This window comes from Notamacropus eugenii, chromosome 3 (genome assembly GCF_028372415.1).
Source record: "Notamacropus eugenii isolate mMacEug1 chromosome 3, mMacEug1.pri_v2, whole genome shotgun sequence".
Classification (NCBI taxonomy): Eukaryota; Metazoa; Chordata; class Mammalia; order Diprotodontia; family Macropodidae; genus Notamacropus; species Notamacropus eugenii.
The window spans coordinates 60,694,752-60,722,600 of NC_092874.1; the positions used below are offsets into that span (position 1 = coordinate 60,694,752).

The 27,849-nt window shown below is 34.9% G+C and overlaps 1 protein-coding gene and 1 pseudogene across 2 annotated transcripts in view; both read left to right on the forward strand.

Moving 5' to 3' along the window:
- PLXDC2 (plexin domain containing 2) overlaps positions 1-27,849 on the forward strand; it is a 488,066-nt gene that overhangs the window by 222,239 nt on the left and 237,978 nt on the right. The gene's annotated exons all lie outside the window — the stretch shown is intronic.
- On the forward strand, positions 20,142-22,202 carry LOC140532783 (mitochondrial import receptor subunit TOM5 homolog; annotated as a pseudogene).

Here is a 27,849-nt window from a genome sequence, read left to right on the forward strand (position 1 = left end):
TGCAGGTATGTAATGACAAGAACCTGACATATACAGGAGAGTCTGCTGTACAGGTTCTTAGATCTGCTTTTCTAAAAGAAAATCAACTTTTGAAGGGTCAACAATCTACTTTAATCAAGCACATATATCATTCACTTATTTCAGGGGAAAAAGTCAGCGCCCTGAACTTCAGAGAAAATACAAACAGAGAAATAAAGTCCAACAGACAGTGCTTCCAATCATCTGACCATAGACAATACATATGTCATTACCGGAGAGAGAAACACCAACATGTAGGTTTTCAAAGGTGGGGGTGAGCTTCTTAAAATTCAGCTGCTCAGAATCTCATCTGGCACACAGGCCTGCTTGCAAAAAACAAACCCCTGAGCAAAACCTCTCCTGTTTTCAGGGGTAGAGGGCTTGACCCTTGTGACCCAGAGCCTCATTAGAAATGAACAAAGGGTGTCTCATGCCTTTGAACAGCCTGGAAGATCTTTGACTCTTCTTCCCACCCAGTATTAACCTTACATTAACTTTACAAGGTAATGGAAATTGAAATTTGGAACAGCAGTAGTAGAATTGTCTAATTTATGGTTTTTTTTTTAATTTTCAAGATAAAATGTAATTAATGATTAATTGGGATTTCTAAATTGTATATAACAGCATCTATTTGCTGTTGTATATAATATGCACTTATATTGTATAGAACATATTATATGTTATATATTACATATTATTCTATGTTGCATATAATAGCATCTTGGCATGAAGGTCTGGGGATGTGCATTATATAGATATGACTGGATTATCACAAATTCATATTCTTTTTCCCTTTTATTTATTTATATATTTATTTTTTGTTGTTTTCAGCATTCACTTTTATAAGATTTTGAGTTCTAAATTTCTCCCTCTTCTTTCCCTTCCCCTCTCCAAAATGGCATACAATTTCATATAGGCTATACATGAAAGATCACATTAAACATATTTCAAATATGTCATGTTGTGAAGAAGAATCAGAACCAAGGGGAAAATATTACAATAAAGAAAAAAGACTAAAAAAAATGAGCAAAAATAGTATGCTTTGATTTGCATTCAGACTCCATAGTTCTTGCTCTGGATGTGGATAGCATTTTCCGTCTTTAGTCTTGAATTGTCTTAGTTCTTTTCCAAGAAGAGGTAAGTCTATCAAAGTTAGTCATCATACACTGTGCACAGCGTCACTCCACATCAGCTGTGTAAGTCTTTCTAGACTTTTCAAAAGTCCTCCTGCTCATCATTTCTTATAGCACAATAGTATTCCATTACATGCACATACTACAGCTTGTTTAACTATTCCCCAATTGATGGACATCCCCTCACAGACATATTTTCACAGTGAAAAACTTTTCATATTGTTTAATGTTGATATGATGCCTTATAAAAGCACATGTTATTATTTCTTTGCATAAAAAAGCTATCCTTACTTAATGATGATGTTACTTTAAAAAATTATTTTAGGTAAACTCTGAGGATGACAAGATATGTGGGGTATATCGGTTTTAGATTCTTTGAACAAATGTCTGAAGTAGTAGGTGTATTTTATGTTGAGTTGGGAGGAGGCCAGTCTCCTTTAAACCTTCCTAAGAGAAAAAATTGGAAACTGATAACTTCTGTTCTATTTTGACAAGTCTTCCTATTCCAAAGGATGGCAAAGTGCATTCTGCCCTTTATGTTTAACTCAAACCCAATTAAAATGTATTTTTTTAGCTTCAGGTCAATTTTATTGCATAATACTTAGCCTTGACAAATAATTTAAATTGTTCTCTGATGATATGGTTTTTTTTAGCATGTTTTGTATGTAATAGGAGCCTACTCCTTACCACTTTGTAACTCTCCAGTGACCTTTAGAAGAATCTCAGCTTCATTTCTCTGGAACTGAAAAAAAAATTCTTGACCAAATTATATCATTAGAAAAATTATGGTGTTAACAAAAGGGATCTTAGTTTCTTAGTGAAAATTGGACTCTAAAGATTGTCCAGGATAGTGTAGTAGCAGTAGTAGGAATAGTAAAAATAATAAATATACAGCTTTAAGCCCTTCCCACAGCACAAACATCATCTCTTTTGATTCTCCCCAGAGTCTCTTTGAGGTGGTTATCAAAATGTTCCTATATACGTTTTAGAGAACAGAAAAGCAAAGAGAAGAAATGTGAAATTACTTTTCTAAGGTCACAAAGTTAACAGACATTCAGGCCAGGACTCAGATTCTGGTTTCTTGCATTTCTAAGTCCAGAATTTTTACCAGTACTTCATACTTCCTCCCAATAGGAAATTACCCAAGGATGGCCAAAATAATGTTCTCCACCCAGAGGACATAATTGTTGATTCTGCACAGTGAGCTGAATTCTCCATTTCTGAACATTGAAAAACAAGAACAGGTCAGCTGAAGGCTCTTAATATGTAACATAATGAAAACATTTCCTGAAGAGGGATGGAGCTAGCTATCAGTAAATAGGAATGATTTTGATGGTTAGCGTTTATTAAGTGCTTACAATACCTGGCCCTATGTTAAGCACTGGAGATACACTTATACTAGGATTTTAATAAGGTGTCCTCCCTATACCTTTTCTTCTTTCTAACTACTTTTCTTGTATAGTTAGACTTATATTATTAAACTTCTTTCTGGAGCTTCCCAAAATTTTATGTTAGGGAAAAGTGCTTCCTTAATTGTTCAGGACCCTTGAAAGGTCTGGAAGGCTCCAGCAAAGAAGCTGGGTAAGATAATTCTGGCCAAGTTCCCAAGTTTATTTCCTTTCCCACTGGACATTTTGGTTAATTGCCCTCCTGAGCTCAACTCTGTCTTACTCAATTTATTTGTTAATCAGTTAGTTGGTAAGTCTTAGTCTACTCTTTCACAGAAGAATAATAGTTTTTAATCAGTCTAGATATGTATTCCTTTCAGATCCTTACCAGTAATTTTATATTTACTTCATCACATTCATCCTCATCCTGAATTGCTGATTTTGTAAATTTTATTATTTTATTTTTCCTGGGAGGAGAATTACTGGCACCATTTGGGCTATTGTAGGAAGCCTTTTTTTTTCTCTCTAAATCATGATAAAATTAAAGAACAAATCATGTCTTCCTAAATAAATAATCTTTGTGATAAGATTTTGAAAACAATAAAAGATAATGCCAGATTAGCTGGGGTTTTTTTCTGTCAAGGCCAGATAACTGGGATTTGGCTAAATTATTTCCTTAGAACTGGTCCTAGCCATAATCCATTATGTGTTAGCATGTCACCCAGAATGCACAATAGCAGCACATTGAATTGTGCAGGAATATCCAAGAAAATTACTCATTGAAATGTTTGGCAGTCATGTGAACCCCTAACTGATTAAAATAGGTTGAATCTAGAGTTATTTTTTTGGCCAGAAATAAAGCATTTGTTTTTATGATCAAAGTCTTAGCAGCAGGACTCTGAGAAGTCATTTCCCATTGTCATTATCTGCTAGTAGTAACTGGAAATGATGCTTTATATCATTTTATCTTATTCCCATCATTTATTTTGTGTGGTTTTCTTGACATCTGATTGTGCTAATCAAACAGTTGTGGTAAAGTTTACTTATGCTAATTAAGAGCCTTGCTTCATTTAATACTAAGCCCAACTTGCCTTTCTCCCCATATTTTCAAAAAATAATCTTATAATAATCTTTTTAATAAGTAATTCTTAATCCTTTGTGTATAAATTTGATTACCACAAACCCCCACCCATGACTTGGGCTCTTTTAGGCAGTGGCCAATAGAACTTCTCTGGCTTATTGGTTGCTTTTAAGTAAATGGAGACAATTTTACAGGGATAAGAAAAGAGAAGTATTTACTGAGGCTAACAAACACACAAGGGGAGTTAAATGGCTCAGTGGATAGAGTAGTGGGCCTAGTATCAGAAAGACTCAAGTTCAAATTCAGCCTCAGAAACTTACAAGCTATGTGACCCTGGACAAGTCACTTAACCCTGTTTGCCTCAATTTACTCATCTCTAAAGTGAGCTGGAGAAGGAAAGGACAGACCACTCCAGTATCTTTGCCAAGAAAACCCCAGATGACGTCATAAAGGGTAAGACTCAAATGAAATGACTGAACAGCAAAACCATGAACTTTCAGGGAAATTTCAAGCTCAGTATAGATAGTTCCTTCAGATAGAATGGAATTAGATAACCTTTCCCGGGCTCATTTGGGCCATCCCCAAATGTATACATGCAAGCTTTTTAGTTCCAAACCAAGTAGAGAAATAAAGGGAAACTGAATAAATGTGGGTACTGTTTTGCACATCAGAGGAATGCTGATGCTACCTGGGGTTCCATTCCCCCAGTAAAGGTTGCAGGGAAAACCAAAGGGACAGGTTGGTATATATACCTATGTACGTGTTCATGTACGCACCTACCTGCTTGTTCATGGGGATGTGTGTGTGCTTTGTGGTAGGTCCTAGGGATCCATAATTTTAAAGAAAATATTTCTTGCCCTCAGGAGTCTATACATCAATTATGTCAATTGTGAGAATTAATGTAATAAATAAGGAAACTTCTTCAGTTTCCTTATCTGTCAGATTGGGTTGATAACAGTATTTTCAGAATTTTGAGGATAAAGTGAGATATACCATTTTTAAAGTCCCTTATAGGATTTAAAAAAAATTATATAAATATTAGTTGTGTTTGTTATTGTTGGGGTAGCTAAGTGGTACAGCAGATAGAAAGATGGGCCTGGAGTCAGGAAGGAGTTCAAATTCAGCCTCAGATGGTTACTAACTCTGTGATCCTGTGCAAGTCAGTTAACCTCTGTCTGCCTCAGTTTTCTCATCTATAAAAGGGGTAATAATAACACCTACCTCTCAGATTTCTTTTGAGGATAAAATGAGATAATAATTGCAAAGCACTTAGCACAGTGCTTGGCATATAGTAAGTGTTGTGTAAATGTTAGCTATTATTCTTATTTTTTTATTATTATCATTCCCACCAAAACCTGTACCAGATCAGTAACTGGAGTTTATTAAAGGTCTACCAATGGTCACAAGAGTTAATCCACTTATCCCTTCATTAAGGAAATTAATCCAGTTTTAGATTTCCTAATGCAAGTGGAAAGGAATATTTATGCTAGCAGACAGTTATGATATTAAGGAAAACTCAGCTCCCAACCAATCTGAAGAAATGCAAAGCCTGCTTTGAAGCCATGTATCCACCCTACCAAAATAGAGATGATATGGTTACTCTAGTGAATCTGTTTCACTGACTCAGCAATTACTTCAAAATCATTGGAAACTTAGGCATAAGCAGATAAAGCCTGTATTGCCAATGTCCAGAGTTAGACTTCCCAAAGCTTCATCTAGCCTTTTCCTGAGAAATACAGATTGTCATTAAAATCGTTGAGCAGAAAGTTTCTTTTATTTCCATTTGTATAATATTCTGCAGTGCTTGTTTTTGAAAAGAATGATTATGCTCATAGGCTACTTAATGAGCTTTAAAATTGTCCTGATGTCTGAAAATTATTATGCATCTTATCCATGGAGCTTTTGAAGTCACCAACTACCTCCTGACCCTTTGATGAAATATTGGTGTTGCCTCTAAATAACCCGAGTCGGTTTCGGGAAAAGGAGGGCATTGGAGATTATGCTTTCTGGATTTGTATCATTTGTGATAAATGTAGATGGAACCTTAGTGACATCATATATCTGCAGATTAATCATTAAAACCAAGTCTAGTTCTGAAATCCATTGACAAAGCCTATATCTAGGCATACTATTTTCTTCTGAGGTATTCTTCCTGACACTTAGACTTTTCAAAGTAGTCATTCCAAAGATAGAAGAAGACTTTCATTCTGAGGGACTGTTATCCTACTTTTATGGAGTACTGACTTTGCCTTAAGTGAAACCATTCTTTGAAGTGATTCTGAGTACATCTGGGCTCTGAATTGAGTAAGCTTTATTCCTCAAAAAGGACTTTTTTATTCCCAGTAAGCATCTGCCACAGGATAAATTGGAATAGTTAAGTGCAGATTATTAAAGACTTTGTATGAACCTTACCTCTCATAAAATGTAGAACATATATAGAATGTGCCACGCAAATAGAAGGAAGTCTTAACTAATGGGTAGAATGGACCATGTATTAGCAGAGAGACAACAGGTGTTTTTTGAGAGGCAACAGGATACAAGGTAAAGAGCATGAGCTTTGGATTTGGAGACCCTAGATAAAAATCTCACCTCTGATGTTTGAGAGCTGTGTGATCTTGGGCAAGTCAGGATGCTTTAATAGTCTATGAAAATGACTATAAACTATTTAAACTAACAAAACATAGTATAGCTATCCCTTCCACATCACAGCAGGTAGGGGTATGGCACCCCCATGATCTGAAAAATCTACGTAAAATTTCTTTGGCCTTTCCATCATACCAGAGAAGTCTGAATTATTGTGGTATTAAAAGATTCAATATCTTTAAGTTATACAAATATATGTGTGTTTATACATACACATATATATTTGTATGTGTGTATATATGTAAATGTAATTTTTGAGTTTCAAAACTTCTTCTGTGTCATCTGTGCTTTCCCCAAAACTACCTCCCAAGTTATCATTTAATTTCTTACGCTGACTTGCAATATATTGGAAACTGTGATGAGGAGAGTCACATGTCGAAGGGATAACTGTGGTAATGGAAAAGGGAATCATTGGAGTCACCACTTAAAACTCAGAAAAAGAAAGTCTGGATGTCCCTGATATTTGTCCATATTTATTTGAATTTTGGGATATAGAATTATGGTTCTTATCTTCTATTGGACTATTCTTGGTATGCATGCTACTTTTTGTTTTGAAATGTCAGACATTTGTGATTATCGATGGCCTCCCTTTCCAGCTACTCCTCATGTCCTTACTTCTGTTAATGGCACTGTGGTGATCTTGGTTACCAATACTCAAGGGGCTGACTCACAGTCTGGCTCCAGTCTGCCTTCCTAGACTGAGTGGGCATCACTCCCCTTCACACACTCTAGGCACCAGACTAACTGGCCTTCTTGCTATTCCCCAAACACAGCAGTCCATCTCTTGCCTCCATGTTTGCATAAATTGTCTCCCATTCGTAAAATGTTGTTCCTCTTCTTCTCTACCTCATGGAATCCTTAGCTTCATTCAAGTTTCAGTTGACATTCCACCTCTTTTAAGAGGTCTTTCCTTTTTTTCCTCAGTTGCTAATTCTCCTTCATTACTCTGTAACTATTTTTCTATATCCTTTATTTTTTTTCTATGAACCAGCTGTATTTTTGTAGCAGAATGTTAAGTTTCTCAAGGTTAGAGACTGGCTTACTTTGTATTTGTTTCCATGAATCCTTGCAGGTGTTGTCATATACTCATTTACATTAAAATAAATTTATATTTTTTTCTATTAGATTAGAATGCTCTAAAGGGCACAGCCTACATTTAATGTATCTCTGTCCCACACAGTTCTTGCCCAGTGCTTGTACAGAGGCATACATTTACATTTATTTTTCAAATTATTAAATTCAATGAATGGATGCATTATTAGAGTATGTCTTCTTGAGGAAAATAAATGGTAAAACATGAAGCTCTTTCTAGAAAGCTCTCCCAAATTAACTTTGGATATTGTTGTTCAGTTGTTCAATCATCTGATTTTTCACGACCTTTTAGACCATGGGGTTTTTCTGGCAAAGATACCGGAATGGTTTGCCATTTATTTCTGCGGTTTTATGCAGGCAGGGGTCAAGTGACTTGCCCAGGATCACACAGCTGGTAAGTATCTGAAGTCAAATTTGACAGCTGGTCTTCCTTATTCCAGGCTCAATACTCTATGCATTGCACCACCTAGCTCTGCAACCGTTGAATTCTTTGAATTTTCATTGTGCATTTTTAAATACCTCAAAACAATTTAAATACCTTAAATTAATTTAAATATCTTAAATATGGCAGAACTACAACCATCAACGAAACCACCACAAACTGATTTTAAAATGGGGAAAGAAAAAAACCAAAATGTACTTCTCAGCTAGAACTGAAGTGAAATCTCCACTCCCTTTCTGTTCTGTGATTTTATTATGCAATATAAAGAGTAGCTTTTTAGATTTTAAGAATTATGGCCAGTAATGTCAGCAAAAGCATGTAACCAAAAAAGTGCTTGTTTAGTAATTTAAAAAGAAAACCACTCCAGTTCTCCACTTCCGCTTCATTGCCTTTCTCTCATTGATTCAGGGAATTGTTAAGCCTGTTTTCAATTGACTTCCTCTCATTCTGACCTCTGTCTGCTATCTCGAGAGAGTTGGCTGGATGACTTTTCCTTATTTCTAAACTGAGTTCCCAGAAAAAGGAGAAAAAAATATTCATCATCAGAAATGGATCTTACTCTTATTTTAAAAGCACAAAGAATTCTTCAGATGATTCAGAAAACTCACTAAATATAAGGATTTTCTTCTAATTTCCCCAAACCTCAGTTATAAAATATTGTAGATAGAATGCTAGACTTGGTCTCAGGAAGACCTGAGTTCAAATTCTGTATTGGACATATTAATTATGTGACCTTGAGTAAGTTAGTTAACCTCTCTCAATCTCAGTGTCCTCACTTGCAAAATGGATATAATAATGACAATGCAAGGTTGTTGTGAGGATCAAATGAGAAACATATAAAGTGCTTTGCAAAACTTAAAGTGATACATAAATTCGGGTTGTTGCTATTACATGGTTACATTTGTGATTAATGATAGAGTGGGATGAATAGGAGAAAGGAGATGCCTGCGCTTTAAGAAACTCATCTCTTTATTCTTTAGGTATTCCTGACCTCTCTGAAGTTCTGTTCTCTGTTACTTGAACTCAGTGGGCTTTCTAGCTGTCAGTCCATGATCCTATATTAAATTTTCATTTGAATAAAAGAAACCTTGAAACAGACTAAGAAAAGGTTAACTTTTTAATCCAAGTATCCTAAATACATAAGATATATAGAGACTAAGGGATAGAGAAATGTATATAGCCTTCTTTTCTTTCCCTCTGGCCTTGAAAAATTATGATCTTTTGTATATGTGGTATTTCTGTCATCTAAAGGTAAAGTGAGTTGCGCACTGGATCTGGAATCAGGAAGACGTGAATTTATATCCAAACACACTCTTGGTGGTTGTGTGACCCTGCTCAAGTTACTTAATTTCTTTTTGCTTCTTCCCTCATCCACAAAATGAGAACAAAAGTAACAGCTATCTCCTGGGGATCAAATGAGATATTTGTGAAGCATAATATAAATGGTAGTTATTTTTGCTGTTGCAAAGTGTACATATAGTAGATTCAATATTTTATCATGTAATATTGAAGTATATGATTTATCTTTGATCACAGGTTGTTTGATATACTTTCTAAATTCTATACTTTATCCCCAAATTTCATAAACTCTGTGGATCCTGAAGGGTTACCCAAAACAGTACCTTACCCTGAGTATAGTTTAGGCACTTGGTCTGTGCCATCATCTTAGCGCCATGGCTGCATTGTAAACTTTGGGGACAAGGATGATGTTCAAAGTAGATTTTGAAAAAAAAATGCTGGTAAGTTTTACTCTACCAATGGGTCTTTAGCTTTTTGATGTGTTAGAAGGCACTTTTTTTGACACCAATAATTTTCAGATAATATTGTTCTCCTTTAGTTGTTCTCCTTACTGTGTGTTTCCAATTGACTATTCACTCACACATATGGGTTTTCATTGCAGAGAAAATCAATGATAGCCTTAGTTAATTAACAAAGACAATTGAATTCTGGGTTTGTTCTCCCAGAAACAATATTTGTATGGAGTTGTAGTTTGCAAAAAGATATTTGGAAAATAATATTATTAATGAGGAAAGATGTATCATGGATTATTCTATTTTTTTCACCTGTTATGGACTCAATAAGGTTCCAGTAATGCTTCCATGGACTTGGTTAAAAGAAATGTTGTTCCCCATCGGATGGAATCTAAGGGTGGCTTTATGGTTTTCAGTGTGATACTCATCTATGAAAATTGTTTCCCAATATTGCCGTCTTCAGAGCATTGGATCATGTGTTAATTGTGATTCATGAGAAACACTCTCCTGACATCAGAGAATTTATGCTCTAATAAATGTACTTAGATTAAGAACATTGTAAGTTTAAAATTTCCATATTGCTATGCAGAGCAACTGGGAACACGGATTGATTAAAAATATTTCTGCATTTTTAAATGACCAAGCCAAGGGTTTTTTTATGGCTAAATTTTTAGCATCTTCATCCTTTTTTTTTTCTTAAAAAATAAATTCCTCATTTAATGATATATTTAACAACATTTTTGTTAGATGGACTTTTGGAATTCTCTGAATTCTACAAACATTGTTGAATGACAACTATCCTTGAGATTTTCTGTTTGGGTATCTTTTTTGCTCCCTTTACTCTCTAATTTTTATTATTCCAATACATATATTTCCCTTCCCTTTCACCCCCAACACATATACCCCAAGTAATGTAAGTTCCATGGTTACAAGACACTATGTCTTGTGATTTGATTTGATTTTTTTAATTACTAGTAAAATTATATATACATATATTTATATATGTTTGTGTGTATGTGTGTGTATACTTCCAAGATCTAAATTCTCTCTCTCCATCTTCCACCCCTGCCTTAAGAATGCAAGCTATTTGATATAGATTATGCAGGTGAAGTCATGCAAAACATATTTCCATATTAATCACATTGCAAAAGAAAATACAGACAACCCTCCCAAAATACACACAAGAAAAATATATTTTAAAGGTATGCTTTTCTCTACATTCAGTCTCGATCAATTTCTTCTCTGGAAGCGGATAACATTTTCATCTTAAGTTGTTCGGAATAGTCTTGAATCACTGTATTGCTAGGAATAGTTAAAATATTCACAATTGATCATCATGCAATATTACTGTTACTGTGTTTTCTCCTGCTTCTACTCAGTTCAATTTGCATCAGTTCATAAAAGTCTTCCCAGGTGTTTCTGAAACTGCTCATCATTTCTCATAGCACGGTAGTATTCCATCACAATCATATGCAGCTTGATGGGCATCCCCTAAATTTCCAGTTCTTTGCCACCAAAAAAAAGAGCTACTATAAATGTTTTTCCAGGAGCTCTTGGTCCTTTTCTTTTTTTTTAATCTCTTTGGGATGCAGAGCTAGTAGTGGTATTTCTGGGTAAAATGTTAAGCATAATTTTATAGCCCTTTGCTCATTGTTCCAAGTTGCTCTCCAGAATGATTGCATCAGTTTAGAACTCTACCATCAGGGCATGTGCCCCAATTTTTTTTCTACCTCCCCTCCAACATTTGTCATTTTCCTTTCTTTCATATTAGTCAATCTGATATGTGTGAAGTGGTACTTCAGAGTTGTATTAATTTGTAATTCTCTAGTCAGTAGTGATTTAAAACATTTTTTTCCAAGTGACTATAAATAGCTTTGATTTCTTCTTCTGAAAACTGTCTGTTCATATCCTTTGACCATTTATCAATCAGGGAATGTCTGATATTCTTATGAATTTGAATCATTTCTCTGTATATATAAGAAATGAAACCTTTATCAGTGAAAATTGTTGTAAAATCCCTCCATCCTATTTTCTACTTTCCTTCTAATTTTGGCTACACTGATTTTGTTTGTGCAAAATCTTTTTTAATTTAATGTAATCTAAGCTATCCAGTTTACCACCCCTAATGCTCTCTATCTCTTGTTTTGTCATAGTTTTTTTCCCCATATCCATAGATCTGACAGGTGAAATATGTCATGCTCCCCTAATTTGCATATGATATCACCCTTTTTGTCTAAATCATGTATCCAACTTGACCTTATCTTATTATATGGTGTGAGATGTTGGTTTATACCTAGTTTCTATGAAACTGCTTTCCAGTTTTCCTAGCAATTTTTCTCAAATGGTGATTTGTTTTTTGTCCAAAAACCTTGAATCCTTTGGGTTTGTCAAACACTTGATTACTGTGGTCCTTTATTACTGTTTATTGTGTACCTCATATATTCCACTGATCCACCACTTTATATCTTGTCCTGTAGCTTATTGTTTTTATGATTACCACTTTTCAATCCAGATTGAGCTCTGGCATTGCTAGGCTACTATCTTTCAGATTTTTAAATTGATTCTCTTGCTATCATAGATGTTTTGTTCTTTCAGATGAATTTCATTGTTTTTTTTTCTATATCCACAAAGTTTTGTCAGTTTCATTGGCATGACCTTGAATAAAGAAAATAATTTTGTAGAATTTTCATTTTTATTATATTGGCTCAGCCTGCTTATGAGCAATGGATATTTTTCCAATTGTTTAGGTTTGCTTTTATTTGTGTGAAATTTTTTTTAAATTTCTGTTCTTATAGTTTCTTTGTCTTGGTAAGTAGACTTCCAAGAATTTTGTATTGTCTACCCTTACTTTAAAATAACATTTCTCTTTCTCTTCCTACTGGACTTTGTTGGATATGTGCGTGTGTGTGTGTGTGTGTGTGTGTGTGTGTGTGTGTTCATGCTAATGATTTGAGCTAATTTATTTTATGTCTTGCAATTTTGCTGAAGTTAACTATTTCAACAAATTTTTTAGTCAGTTCTATAAAATTCTCTAAGTATAACATCATGTCATCTGCAAAGACTAATAGTTTTGTTTCCTTATTGATTATTCTAATTCTTTCTATTTCTTTTTCTTCTCTTATTGTGATAGTTAATTTTTCTAGTACTACACTGAATAATAGTGGTGATAATGGGCATCTTTGTTTCATCCTTTATCTTACTGTCAAGGCTTCTAGGTTATCCATATTATAGATAATGTTTGCTGATGGTTTTAAGTAGATAGTACTCATCATTTTAAGGAAAACTCTCTCTGTTATTATGCTTTCTAGTGATGTTTTTTGAATGAAAATCATGCATTTTGTCAAAAGCTTTTTCAACATCTATTAATATAATCACATGATTTTTGCTGTTTTTATTGTTGATGTGGTCAATAATACTGATAGTTTTCTTAATACTGAATCAGTCTTGCATTCCTGGTCTGGTCATAACGTATGATCTTTTTTATATATTGTGGTAGTCTCTAGTATTGCAGTATTTTATTTTTAAAATTTGCAGCAATTTTCATTAGAGAAATTGGTCTGTTGCTTTCTGTATCTTTGTTTTTTCTTTTCCTGGTTTAGAGTCCAGTACCATGTTTGTGTGGTAAAATAAATTTGTAGGACTGTTTCTTTAGCTATTTTTCCAAGTAGTTCATATATTGTTGTAATTAATTATTCATTAAGTGTCTGGTAGAATCCATCTGGTCTTAGAGATCATTTGTTAGGGAAATCAAGGATGGTTTGTTCAACTTCTTTTTCTGTGAAAGGGTTATTTAACTATTCTATTTACTCTTCTGTTAATGTGGGCTATTTGGATTTTTTGTAAGTATTTTTCCATTTTGTTTAGATTTATTGACATACAGCAGGGCAAAATAGCTCCTAATTTCAAAAAGCTTGAATTTCATCTTCATTTATGGTGAATTTACTTTTTTCATTTTTGATACTTGGTAATTTGATTTTCTTCTTTTGTTTTTAAAAATCAAATCACCTCTTGGTTTATCCATTTTATTTCTTTAATAAAATCAGTTTTTAGTTTTATTAGTCAATGGCTTGCTTACTTTCAATTCTATTAACCTCTCTGTTGATTATCAAGATTTCCAATTTAACGTTAAATTAGATATCTTAATTTGTTTGTGTTCTAGTATATTTTTTAGTTGTACACCCAAATCATTGATCTGTTCTTTCCTTATTTTATTGATGTAAGTATTCAGAGATACAAATTTTCCCCTCAGTGCTCCTTTTACTGCAATCCATAAATGTTGTTTTTTTTATCTCATTGCTATCATTCTCTTTAATGAAATTATTGACTGTTTCTTGTTTTTATTCTTTCACCCACTCATTCTTTAGCATTAAATTATTTAGTTTCTAATTTTAATCAATATTTCTATCTCCCTTATTAAATGTAATTTTATTACACTATGGTCTGTGAAGGATATAAGTGGTATTTTTTTCTGTGAAGGTGCCATGTAAATCTGAGAAAAAATGTGTACTTCTTTCAATTCCCAATCAATTTTATCTAGACATCTATCATATTTAACTTTTAAAAAATTCTATTCATCACTTTAATCTCTTTCTTATTTATTTTATAGCTAGCTTTACCTGTTTCTCAGAGTAAAAAGTTGAGGTCTCCCAGTAGTATAGTTTTACTGTCTATTCCTTCCCATAACTCATTTAACTTTTCCTTTAAGAAACTGGATACTATGTCATTTGTTGCACGCATGTTTAATACTTCTGTTACTTCATTGTTGTTGTTATCTTTGTAGCAAAATGAAGTTTTCCAGCTTGTCCGTTTTAATGAAGTCTATTTTTCTTTTACTTTCTGGGATCATGATTGCTACCCTTGTTGTATGTTTTTTTCCTCAGCTGAACCATAATATAGATTCTGATCTAGCACCTTGTTTTAACTCTTCTGTGTGTCTCTCTACTTCAGTTGTGTTTCTTATAAACAACATACTGTGGGATTTTAGCTTTGAGTCCATTTGGTTATCTGCTTCTGTTTTATACATAAGTTCATCTCATATATATTCACAGTTATTTTATTGTTACCAGCTATGAATTTTCTTCATCCCATTGGGTATTTTCTCTCTCTCTCTCTCTCTCTCTCTCTCTCTCTCTCTCTCTCTCTCTCTCTCCACTCCTTCCTTCTGCTGTCTTACCTCAACAGTTCTTTTGCTTCTGACAACTGCCTCCCTTAATTTGCCCTCTCTCTTGTTAGCCCCTATCCCCTTCTCTGATCACCTCATCTTTTATACTCAGCTGAATGTGTATGATTTTCCCTCTATGAGCCATTCCCAATGACAAGAAGTTCAAGCATTGCCCACCACCTGCATCCCATTTTCCCTTCTAATGTAAAGGCTCTTCCTTTCATACCTCTTTTATGTAAGGTAATTTCCCCTATTCCACCTCTCCCTTCCCCTTCTCCCAGTGCGTCCCTCTACCTTACCCTTTAATTTTTTTTGGAGGGGTATCATCCCATTATAGGGAAGTCACAGCTATACTCCCCCTCTATGTACACTCCTTCTAACAACTCTAATAATGGTAATTTTCTTAGGAGTTACAAGTACCATCTTCCAATGTAGGAATGTAAACAGTTTAACTTTATTGAATTCCTTATTATTTCTCTTTTATGTTAATTTTTTGTTTGTAAAATTGAGGTAACTAGCCAGTCAGCTAAGTCTGATTAAATCTATCTTATAAGCACCTTTGTGCAAAACATCATGCTATGTATTGGAGACAGAGCAACAAAATCAAAATATCACCTGTTCTCAGAGATTGCATTTTACAGAATTATAAAGTTAAATTTCATCTGCATCCTCTCAAATTAAATTTTCATTAGAAGGGGTATATTACCAGGATTAATGTATAGGGACAGATGAAATTATTAGTAAATGATGACTCAATCTGAATAATTTAAAAGTAATTGCTATATAACTTAGTATTAACAGATGCTTTGTATTTTAAAATACTTTTCAAAATATGTTCATAATTAACCATTCTGTCAATGTTGAGGATTAGGTATATTGGATATTACTGACATTTTATAGATATGGAAGCTAAAGCAAAAACATTGTGTCAACTGCAAAACAATATAGCTAGATAAAGATTTAGATGTAAATCTGAGGTCTTCTGGACCCCCATTTATTGCTTTTGTGTAGCATAGGACCATATGCACCTCTTTTACCCAAACTTTACATGGTATATACTTACATCCAGATCGTCTACTTTGAATCTTTATATTTTATTATGATAACTTCCTCAAAGGGAACTGGGCTGAGAATAATGATACATTTCCTGCTACTGTGAAGCCCAGTGGATGATTTGTGCTCAGGGCTTCTGATCTGTAGGAGGAATGATGCTGATTGATTGACCTCTCTAAACTGGCACAAATACAGTGAATCTATAGGAGCAGAAAGACTAGCAGGCTGTCTAAGGAGTGGTGAACCAGCCCAACTCATGAAAGTAGAGCAGGTAAAAGTTTCTGGGTTGACCCATGTTGGGATTGCCCCATGTATGGCAGCACTTTCAATCTGGGCATATAAAGACTCCAACTAAAAAAATGTTAACTATGACATAATTTTGCAAAATAATCATTGATATGAATTCAAGGAAGTTATGCAATGCAGGACAAGTGTAAATATTATTAGGAATTCACATTACTTTTATGTTACTCATAACTCTTGCTTTCCTCATTCCACATTTTTAAAAAGTGGCCACACTAGAGAAGGGCAGCCATGATATTTAAGGCACTCAGATTATACAAGGGATCTATGAACGAAATTAAAGATGCATATCCTAGAAAAGAGAAAACTTGAACTCATGATTTATTTGATGGTGTGTCCAATAGAATACTTACAAGGTATAGAAATAAATATTTTTAGCTTAATATAAGGGGAAATTAGAGGTTCGCCAAAGCAGAACAGTCAGTTTCATAAGACAGAAAGTTTCCTGTTGCAATGCTTTTAGGACATGAGAGCTGCCTAACAAAATTAAAGTCTTTTATAAGGGAAAGAGAAGAGAGGAGGGAATAAACATTTATATAACACCTACTTGCTTCCATGCACTAATGCTTTTGCATAAAGATTACACCTTATCTCTGAGGTAGAAGGACTGAATTTATTCTGCTTTGTCTGAAAGAGAAGAACTAAGAATGATGATAAGAAGTTGTAAATTGTCAAGTTGCAAAGAAGTAAATTTGGGATTGATGTAAACACAAACTTCCTAACAAATAAAGAGTTCTCCAAAAAAGAACTGGACTACCTTCAGTGGGAGTGGATTATACATTGGTTATATCATAGCCAGGATTTCATTTGGGATGTGTGATGATAAGTGACCTCTAGAGCCCCTTTGAATTCTGAAATGTAGGATTCTATACCCAAGAACAGTCTTCAAACAGGATAGAGAGTCAGTCATTTATAGAAAGGATTCCTATTCTGTGGAATGTTGGTTAATAACAAAATAAATTTGAAACATACAATGCAAAATGCATTTTCTTCTGACTACTAACTTTAATTACCTCTCAAAGAAATTTATAGGGGATAACAAAGTCATTATATAATAAGGTGAAGAGGAGAATGCATGCTTAGTATAGATAGCCTCTGAAATGCACAGAATCACAATTGTTATATTACTTCATGACTGTGCTCAAAATTTAATAAATGGTTATTTGCTTGCTGATTGAATGGGAATAACGATAAAACAAGTATTATTGCAGACATTAAGAAAGCTTATAACAATTTTCATTTAAGAAGAAATTAAGTCCAAATTTACTCTTATGGAAAGGTTAATGGCAATATTCTATCCATGATTTTCTCTAAATGTAGATTTTAATTCACAATAATAGAAGAGTTTACTATGCTAGCTAGACTTCAAAGAATTACTAAAGGTAATATTTCAAAGAAAATTTCAGTAAAATTTCATATAACAGTTATTCCACCTGCTTTAGATAAATAAACTCAAGGATATATTGAAAGCATCTGATTTACAGGGTGTAAAAAGCATTTCACTAGGTATGGATCAAGGTACCCGCTAAAGCATGGTCATAAAACAGTCAAATGAGTTCACCATCATGGGCTTGTGTTTTGATTCATACATTAATGGTAGGATTTTAGGAATCAGTTGCTCTGTTACTTCATTCGCAATTTTTATAAAATAGGAATGCTTGATACTTTGCTGGTACAAAAAATTCAATACATAAAATGAACCACATAATGTTGTATTTTATTTTTTTTCCTTCAGAAAGGGTTCTTTTTGTACCTTATTTTTCACTGGGCAAGAGTTTTAAAAATACTGAATATGTTTGCACGTATTTTTAAATACACTACATATGTGTGCATATATTAATGCCCTGCAAGAAACCATTCCGGTAGTATTCATGATAATAATTCACCAGGCATATCACTGATATAAGCCAGAATACTTACCAGAAGTGGATTGGCTCTTATCATATTTTAAAAATTTCAACTTTTAAGCTAAAATCTAGTCATACAATAACAGGAAAATACATACCTCAAAAGATTTAAGCATGCATTCTCCTCTTCACCTTATTATATAATGACTTTGTTATCCCTTATAAATTTCTTTGAGAGGTAATTAAAGTTAGTAGTCAGAAGAAAATGCATTTTGCATTGTATGTTTCAAATTTATTTTGTTATTAACCAACATTAAAAAATTTAAACCCAACCCCAAAATTGACTATTTCCATATTTTGTCTTATTGTTCTACTTATTATTAGGTGGAAGCTTACATGAAAGTGTATTGTTATTTGCATTTTTTATTCCTAGGGATTTAGAGAATTTTAGAGAATTACTTGTTAGTAATTTGAAATTCTTCATTAGAAAATATGTTGTTTATCGCCTTTCATCTTTTCTATTCTTCATCGTATCACTCTTCAAAGTCCTGTACAGTCCTGTACAGAGTTGTTCCCTCTAGATCTTAAATTTCACACCTTTCTCAGAGATATTTGATTTAAAGTTATTTTTTTCTCAATCAACATCTTCCCTTCTCATTTTACTAGTATTGAAGTTGTTAGTGTAAATATGTTTCAATATCATGTCATCAGAGTTATCTTTTATCTTAAGTGATAGCCATTATCACGTTAAGATTCCCCCTCAAGCATAGCTGTCCAAGGTACTGAAGTATTCTGTATCTCTTTTTTTCAGGGTGACCTTACTAATCGAGTCACAGAACAATTTTCATTTTATTGTCATATATTGCATAGCTCTATGTTATAATCATATGAATGGTAATTTTCTAGGTTGCTTTCTAGTTTTCTTAACAGTTATTGTCAAATAGAGAGTTGTTTCCAAATGACTCATATCCTTGAGTTTAACAAACATTTGGTTATAGAATTCAGTTGTTTCTGTTATTCAACTATTTAAATTTCTAGTCTGTTCTGCTGATATACTTTTCTGGCTTTTTAAACCAGTAACAGCCGGTGTCAAAAGGTAACTTAAAATGCACTTCAAATATTTTTAAATTAGTGCCACTGAAATTTACTTCATCTTTTAAAATTATTTACCAAGTCTGTTTTTTTAATAGCTAAAAAAATATTGGTGGTAATTTCCTATACCCATTATTCTTTTAATGTCCATCGTGAAAATGTAAAGAGAATTCAAGAAATATCCATTAAGTAACTATTATGCACATAGCACTGTTGTAGGAGATAAGGGAGATAGATTAAACACTTTTGTGTGTGTGTGTGTGTGTGTGTGTGTGTGTGTGTGTGTGTGTGTGTTTGTCCTTCATTGCCGAAGAAGAGCATGCCATCAGAGAAATAATGACATGACTTGCACTTGGCATTGTTTTGATTGAGGAAGGGCTGTGCAGGTCACCAGCCTCACTTCTCCTCCAGAGCCATCTGAATCCAGTGTCCAGATATTCATCAGGATGACTGGAGATGACCCAGGATGAGGCAGTTGGGGTTAAGTGACTTGCCCAACATCACACATCTAGTGAGTGTCAAGTGTCTGAGGTGAGATTTGAACTCAGGTCCTCCTGACTCCTGCACTGGTGCTCTATCCACTGTACCACCTGGCTACCTCTTAATTCAACATTTAGATAACATAGAATGACCTCATGAAGTATAGAGCTAATAAAAGTATATGAAACCTTCACTGACAGCTACATTATGTAACACTTACGGACTCTCAAGAGGTACAAAATACAGAACTTTGTGAAGTGCAAGAGGGTATAAGATGTTATTGGCTGTATGTTGTAAGAATGCCTCATGGAGAAAGAGGAGTAAAAAAGAATTCAGTGTGAGCTCTAAAGAATGGGTAAGAGTATATAAAAATGCATCTCTGTCTCTTTTTTGAAGGGGGTTGATAATGTGGATTTTAGCAGTATATATATTGAATTGGAGATATAGTACTGGGCTTGGAGTTATGAAAAACAGAGTTCTAATCCAGCCTCAGACACCATCTGCTTGAATTTGGACAAGTCTTTTAACTTTAGCTTGCCTCAGTTTCCTCATTTGTAAAAAAAGGAAATAATAGCAATATCCAGAGAGCTGGCAAACTGTTTGCACTTCCCAGGAGAATGGGTTGTTGCTGCCCATAACTGGAAGGCTGAACTCATCATGTTCTAGATCGAGAACCTTGGGCCAAAACTAGACCCAAAGGAGCTCAAGCACAAGATGCATAGATGTGGTCTCCTCTGTCTGCAACTTTCTCCTCTCCATAGTCCTGCTGGACATCACACCCTATATTTTAAAGAATTTGGACAACATATAAAGATCATGGTTAAAGAGAACCATTGGAATGTGAGAGCAGGCATTGCAGTATATGGTTACAATTTCTCTTCCCATTTACTAATAAACAAAAAGGCACAAAAAGACATCAGAAACTTCTGGTACTGAATAAAAATGAAATAGACATGAAAACTCCACTTACTAAGAATGAGTTTGATCATGGCGAAAATACTAGCAACTGAAAGGATGAATTTTTGTTTGTTTTTTCTCTTTGACACTGTTTTTAAAATATTAAGCAGACTTTATTGGTCTCGTACTGCTTGTGGGTATCACTCCACCTTCAGAACTTTTGGCTGAGTTGTAAATAGTTCCATCAAACTATGTTTTGTAGTGAGTGGTCACTGCAAAGGAACTACCTCTGAAGCTACCTCATTACTTCTGTTGAACCTCCTGCCTCTGTGAGAAATATGCATTGTGAAAGAGTTTCTTGTGATTATTTTGGTTGAAATTGATACCATTATGATAATTAGCACAGTACTGTTAATCTTTCTTTTTCATAAATGTGCCATTTTTATAAGTAAAAATGTGGGGAGGGTAATAGTAGCACCTACCTGCTAAGCACAATTTAGGCTTTATAGAAACATCGCCATCATTTTTGTTGTCATTTCTATTATTTTCAATTTTGCTAAACTGCATCTGCTTTGTTCATTCTTTGTTATTGAGGTATAGCTCTCTGGTTGAAAGAAGGGCAGAGATTGATTAAGAAATGAAGATGTTCTAAGACAACATATATCAAAATTAATTTAAAATGACATGTGAATGACATTATTAAAAGCACATAAAGAGAAGAGAGGAGTGCCAAGGAAAGAATCTTGGACCTTGTCAATATAAAAACATGAGCAGTTCTGTGACTAAGGTAACTTGGATCAACTAAATATGATATTGTACCCAGTGTTCCACATACTTAGTCTTAATCATCCAACGAATGCTCAAAGTGGTAGGAGAAGAAGCAAGGGAGCATAGTGTCACTCAAGGCAAGCTAGCAGAGGTTCCCTAATAGGAAGTCAGCAATGTGAACTGTTGCAGAGAGATAAAAGAGGCAAGGAATAGTAAGATCAGTGAATTTGGCCATGAGAGACTCAACCTAGTAGCCTTGGGGAAAAGAGTTTTAAGAAGCTTGGTTGAGGCAAAAGTCAGACTGTAATGGTATGAGGAGAAAATTGGTGGTGAAGAAGACTAATAATAAAATATAAGCAATTTTCAAGTAGTTTGGCAACAATAGGGAAAAGAAAGTGAAAGGATTTTTAACATTGTTTAAAGGTAATGATAAAGCTGTTGGAGGTGTTGCAAGAGAGTTGGATTGGTTCTATGAATCAGTCTGTACTCAGAGATCAAAGACTCTATAGAAAAATATGTCTCATGACAGAGATAAAAAAAGAAATCTGTGGATCCCAGCATATTCATATTGATTATTTGGAGTGATGACAATTGGCGCATTATCTAACTTCTCCACTTTACTCCGTGTAATTTTGTACTTAGCATGTCCATAGCTATATAATATTTCTCCATATGCTGGAACAAAATGGATTTTTAACCATCTACTATGACATTGCTTTTTCTACGATATTTAGATTTCTAACTGAAATGGATGTATCACAATTGTGGTACTTTTTCCCACTTGTCGCATTTGAAATGCTTTAGCTTTTGGAGAGAAAATGAGAATCTCTCTGCTTTGAATGGTTTTTGATAGGCCTCTTTAAGTCCCTGTTTCTCCTATAATGGACAGAATGTGGCCCAAAGAATGAACACCATTAAAAACCCACCTGATTTAAAATGAATGTTAAGTAACTGGACTCCTCATTTAAATTAAGTCCTACTTCTGGCCTTTAATATGTTGTTTAGCCCTGATAACTATCTCTACTTTCTGTTGAGTGTTTAGTCAAAAATCAATCAAAATACAAAGATATATATATATGTATATATATATATGTATATATATATATATATATATATATATATATATATATATATATATATATATATATATATATATATATATATATATATATATATATATATGTCATCAAAATGACTTTCCCCCAACTATCTGCAGTTTTAGTGAATATTTGAAGTGTTTGGTTTGTGGATGGAAATGTAACAAAATTTTACTCATATAAATGTCCATAAACAATCTATTTTCTAGAGAGTATAACTCTAGTCACACTGGGTTCTTGAAGCTACAATATCAGAATATGTAGCATCTGTCCAATTCTACTTGACTGGAAAGTTTCATGACTTTACAGCATGAACCTGTTATCTAATGACCAGCCTAACTGGGGAGAAGTTGTCATCTAAGTTGCAAAAGGCTTGTGCTATGGTCAACCATGCAACCAAAAACAGTTTTTAAATAATCCCAATTTTAAGTGTTACCTTTCTTTTATGGCCATGGTAAGGATTATTAGAAAATGGAACAGACTTTGCTAAGATTATACAGAATTGCTATAGATCCATCAATAATTACTGTCATCTGTGGCTTCTTTTGGAAATTCCCTCCAAAGTTTCATATTGGGATAAACACATGCATACAGGCAACTCAGAGACTTAAAGTTACTTGGGGGGATTGAGACAATAACAGGCTTTCCCATGGTCTTACCCACACATAGTTAGAATATGTCTGACATGGTATTTGAATTCAGATCTTTCTTCCAAGGACAGATTTCTATACATTAGATCACCATTTATGTTTTGTTATCTTTTAAATAAAGTATATATGAAAATTATATTTTTATAAGCTATATATAAGAATAGTAGAAGAACATAAGAGGCAGGGTTTGAAAATGATCTACTATGATAAGTCATATGTTTAGAGTCACTTGTTTAAGTGAAAAAATATTTTTAAAAGAACATTTCTGTTTCAAAAAGCCATTTGACACTTGGTAAAACACATCCTTAAATGTTTTCCCCCTAAGAGTTTCTTGATTTATATATTAAGATTTTAAAAGATTGATTGATAAGCAGAGATGGACACATAACACTATTCAGTTACTTTCTGATTATTAATGTGAAGTGAGGCATAAAGCAGTAAGACAATGAATTAGGAGCATAATTGAGAGATAGAAACAGAAAAACAGACAGACATGAGAGAACATGCTACTTTCCTAGGAATATAGCACATTGTTTTTAATCATACCAAGCTGTCCCAGGATGAAAAAATGTTTTTAAAATAATAATAATAAATGTTATGCTGGTGATTTTTGTATTGAATCAAATGTTGGAAAACCACAGACTTGGGAGAACAAAATTATGGGTGTCTCAAAATCTCATGATTGAAATACATGTGCCTGTAAAATATTTCTGAAAATTACCTACATGTAAAAATTTTTCTGAAGGGTATCACTATATAAATATATAATTGGAAAAGGAGGTAGACCATTCATGCTGCAAGAGCAGGTGATAGAATGAGCATTGCTCTGAGAGCAGCAAAATATAAATGATGCCTAGACAAAACCCTTCAGCACCCTGGATAGATCCCAGGGTCTATATATCTCCAAGTAATTGTGATCAAGAATTATATAGGATAGCAGTGAATTTCAGTCTTTAAAGATAGATGGTATATACACATGAGATAAAATATTAATTTAAGTTTTGATGTTGGAGCATTTAAATTGTTTTTGTTAGTAACACTGGAAGAAATATGTAACCTTGAAGATGTGCCATCACTTTCAAGTCAACCATGGAGTGAATGTCTCATAAAAATTAATCAAAATTTGTTAAACACCTACTGGAATGCAAGGCACTGTAGGAAAAACAAAGACCTAAGCTGCACCTAACTCCAAGAATCTTATGTTCTAAAGTAGTAGGGGTCGGGAAAAGTAGATACAACATATATAGAAATAAAATATTATTTAAGGAGAGAGAGAAGATTATGAGCTAATAACATTATGTAAAGGTCCCTAGAGGTATCTGAGGAATATAAAAGGCAATGATGAGTAGGTAACGGATACCAGGAAGAGTGGATTGTTGTTAAAATACACAGAAGAGGAGGATAAGTAGAAAACTGTATAAATGTAGAATATATGAATCGGAACAATATGAATAAAACTGGAGAGTTGGATAAGATCCAGACTACAAAAAATTTCTAGTTACTATATTGAGCCATTTGAATTTTATCCCAAAGAAAATGAAGAGGCATTGCAGACTTATAAGCCAGATAGTGATATAGTCAGATTTGTATTTTAAATTATTTTGGAATTTGTATGGAAAATAATATGGAGGAATAAAACTTGTTGCTGTAGTTTCATATCAATCAACAATGAATCAATGACTAACCATTTATTATGTATCTATGATATGCCCAACACTGTAAGTAATTAACTGTGAGACTGTATATTTCACATATGAATGCTACTTATTGAGAAAAATAAATTAATATTAATTGCCTTACCTCTCCTTTTCTATCATTATTCTGACTTACATACCATCAAATAGATAACTTATTGCCATCAAAGTGAGGTCTTTTGTGAAAACTTGAATTTAATATATCTGTGAGTTTAGAACAAATGGGTCCTTATAAGATTTAAATGCAAAAACTTTGAAGACCAGTTAATAGGATAAGAATTGTTTGGAAGTTGGAGGGGTAGTGGGGAAGATGTCATGCTTCTCTGATCTGCTACTGTCTGTTTTCATCAAATGTCCTTTGATGCAAAACCTAATTGTTTTCCCATTTGTCTTTGATGATCTACTTGAAAATCATTTCTTAATATTGATAATGTATTAAAAATGTAAATACTTCTGTAAGAAATAAGGGCCTACTTGTCACCAACACATTACTATGAATTGGTTCAATCCTGTTTTTTACTAATATCCAGCTATACAAAACATTTTGGAGATTTTAATGAGGATAGCTATTCTTTGAAACATGGGATTAATTTTGATAATCACGATAGGACTAAGTGAAGGCACCACCATTTAGGATTCAAGGAGTTGCAAAAATTCTGGGTGTCTGAGGCAATCAGCGTGAAGTTCTGGAAGACAATTAAAGGAAGTAGGGAGCAGCCAAAGACATTTCATCCATTTTGAAATTTTGCTCAGGGTAATCTCTGAGCCCTGGGATAGAGAAAACCCTCTCTTCTTCCTTCTTCTTATGTCACACTTTCCTCCTCCCACCTCTAGCCTCTGGGACTCAAAATTCAGGCTAATTTTATTAGTATAGAAAATGTAACTACATCCAGTTAAAGCCCTATGCAACATACATCTTAGTAGTACCCATTCTCTTTGTAGCACCATCCTAAAGGATGAATATTTCTTCAAGATTTTTTTGGTTCTCCTTTAGCAGGGAGCTGATCCGCTTTTCATGCTTCTCCCTCATCCCTCTCATTTCCCTTCCCAGTCTTTCCTCCACCTCTCTAACTTGATTTTCAAAATTCCTCTTGAGCTCTTCCATGGCCCGAGCCCATTGGGTAGGCTGGGACACAGAATCCTCGATTTCTGTGTCTTTGCCTGATGGCAAGCATTGTTCCTCCCCATCAGAAAGGAAGGGAGGAAGTGTCTTTTCTCCAAGGAAGTACCCTTCAATAGTTTTATTTCTTTTCCCTTTTCTGGGCATTCTCCCCAACCAGTGACCTGACCTCTGAATGTTCTCCTCACACCCACCTCGCCTCCTGGTCCTCCCAGCCAGCGTTTGGGGACTGAGATTCAAATGCTGCTTCCCGCCTTAGGGTTTTTGGCGGGGGTAGGGCTGCTATTCAGTGTGAGAATTAAGTTCAGGTGGTCAGGGGCAGGGCTGCCTCTCTGGCTCAGTTCCCTCAGGGGGTTTATGCACAGACCTTCCACAATGGATCCAGGCTCCCGCCCGTTTGGGGAGCCCCTGTCTGTAGCCGCCTCTCAGCTTCTATCTCCTGGGGGGCCCGAACCATGGGGGCACCCCACTCCCCTCTCAACCCGCCAAAGAGACTCTCTCACCTACCCACGTCAGTCACCTGTTGATGGGGGGGCTTGTGCAGCCGCTGGAGATCCCGTCTCTGGAGCCTTCTCAGATCTGTGCCTCTCGGCCGCGGCCGCCGCAGGTCCGGGCTGGGCTCCACGTCTGCAGCGCGACGGACCTTTTGCGAGAGGTTTGCAGGTCCCTCTGTGGGTGGGGGGACCCGCGTGGCCGCTGGAGATCCCGTCCCCGTAGCCCTCTCGGATCTTTTCCTCACGGTGTCGTGGCCGCAGCAGGGCTGCCCTCTGCTCCCTGTCCCGGCGCCCAGTACCCCCCGTGAGAGGTTTGGAGGTCTCTCCGGAACAGAAATCTCCCTTGCTCCAATATTCCGTGGTCTCTGGGTGCAGAATTCGCCCTGGGTTGGTCCCCTCTAGCCGTTCTGTGGTTTGTGGGTTCGGAGCTATGTGCGTCTTTCTACTTCGCCATCTTGGCTCCACCCCCCCAAGGATGAATAATAATAAAAAAAGAAAGTAGTGTCCATTTTCACCTTCCACATATGACCATTTATATATTGGTGGGAGAGGGACCAGGATAGAGCAACGTAATCCACAAATGATCCTAAAGCTTCCTTTTGTCAGTGATTTCAACCTCTTCCCCATCAACATATTTTTTTTCTAAGTAGAGCTTCTAATAATTGGTAACACTGATTAATTTGATTATAATGATCTTTCCTTTTCCTTTGTTATTGTCTAATGAGCAACATAATGGCATTAGAAAGAAGAAAAAGGAGAAAATACTATATCCAGTTTATCTGTGTAGATTAAAAGTCTCCCATTTATGTAGGCTTTAAGATTTGAGAAACAGTTCACATATATGACTTCATTTGAGCTAAAAACCTGTCCTATGAAATAGGAACTATGGGTATTACCTCCATTTTATGAATTAAGGAACTGGAGTTGATGTCAGCCAGGTCAGGCTGTTCAGGCTCTGTATTTATAATATAGGGGGAAAAAAAATACATGTTCTTCCTGACTCTAAATCCAGCTTTAGGATCTTTTTTTCTCTATACCACACTGTCCCTGTTCTCAGTAGTTAGCACTTAATTTTTAGTAAAATATTTTCATTTTTTTATGTGGGGGTAAAAATTATCCAACCTACAATAAGAGAAACTGTAGCAGAGCTCTGAGCCAATAACACTTTATTAAAGGATCCATGGTTCCCTCCACTGAAGTAGACCTCAGATCTTCCTTACCATCTGAGATGCCCCCTCCTTCCAGGGCTCCATTTTTATAGGGCTTGATATCTAAACATTTAAGAATATCTATACCAGACACAAAATAATTCCATTGCTTGACATATGATGTATAGACTAAAAGTATGTCAGCAGGGTCATGGCTTGGTTGAGGAAGGAAATTTCCACTGACTAGGTGGTCATAAGGTAATTATAAGATGGATGAAGTTTAGGGTATCTCCACTGACTAGATGGTCAATAAGATGGTCATAAGATAGGCACCTGCTCATGTTGGACACTAGAGAATGGTCTGGAGGTGCAAAAATAATTTGAGGGAAATTTCCACATAGTTATGTCACCTCTGCCACACTGGGCTTGGTCACCACAACAAGGAAAAACAAGGGTGGAGGGCCTCCAGTCAGCTTTCCGTGATTACACATCTGATC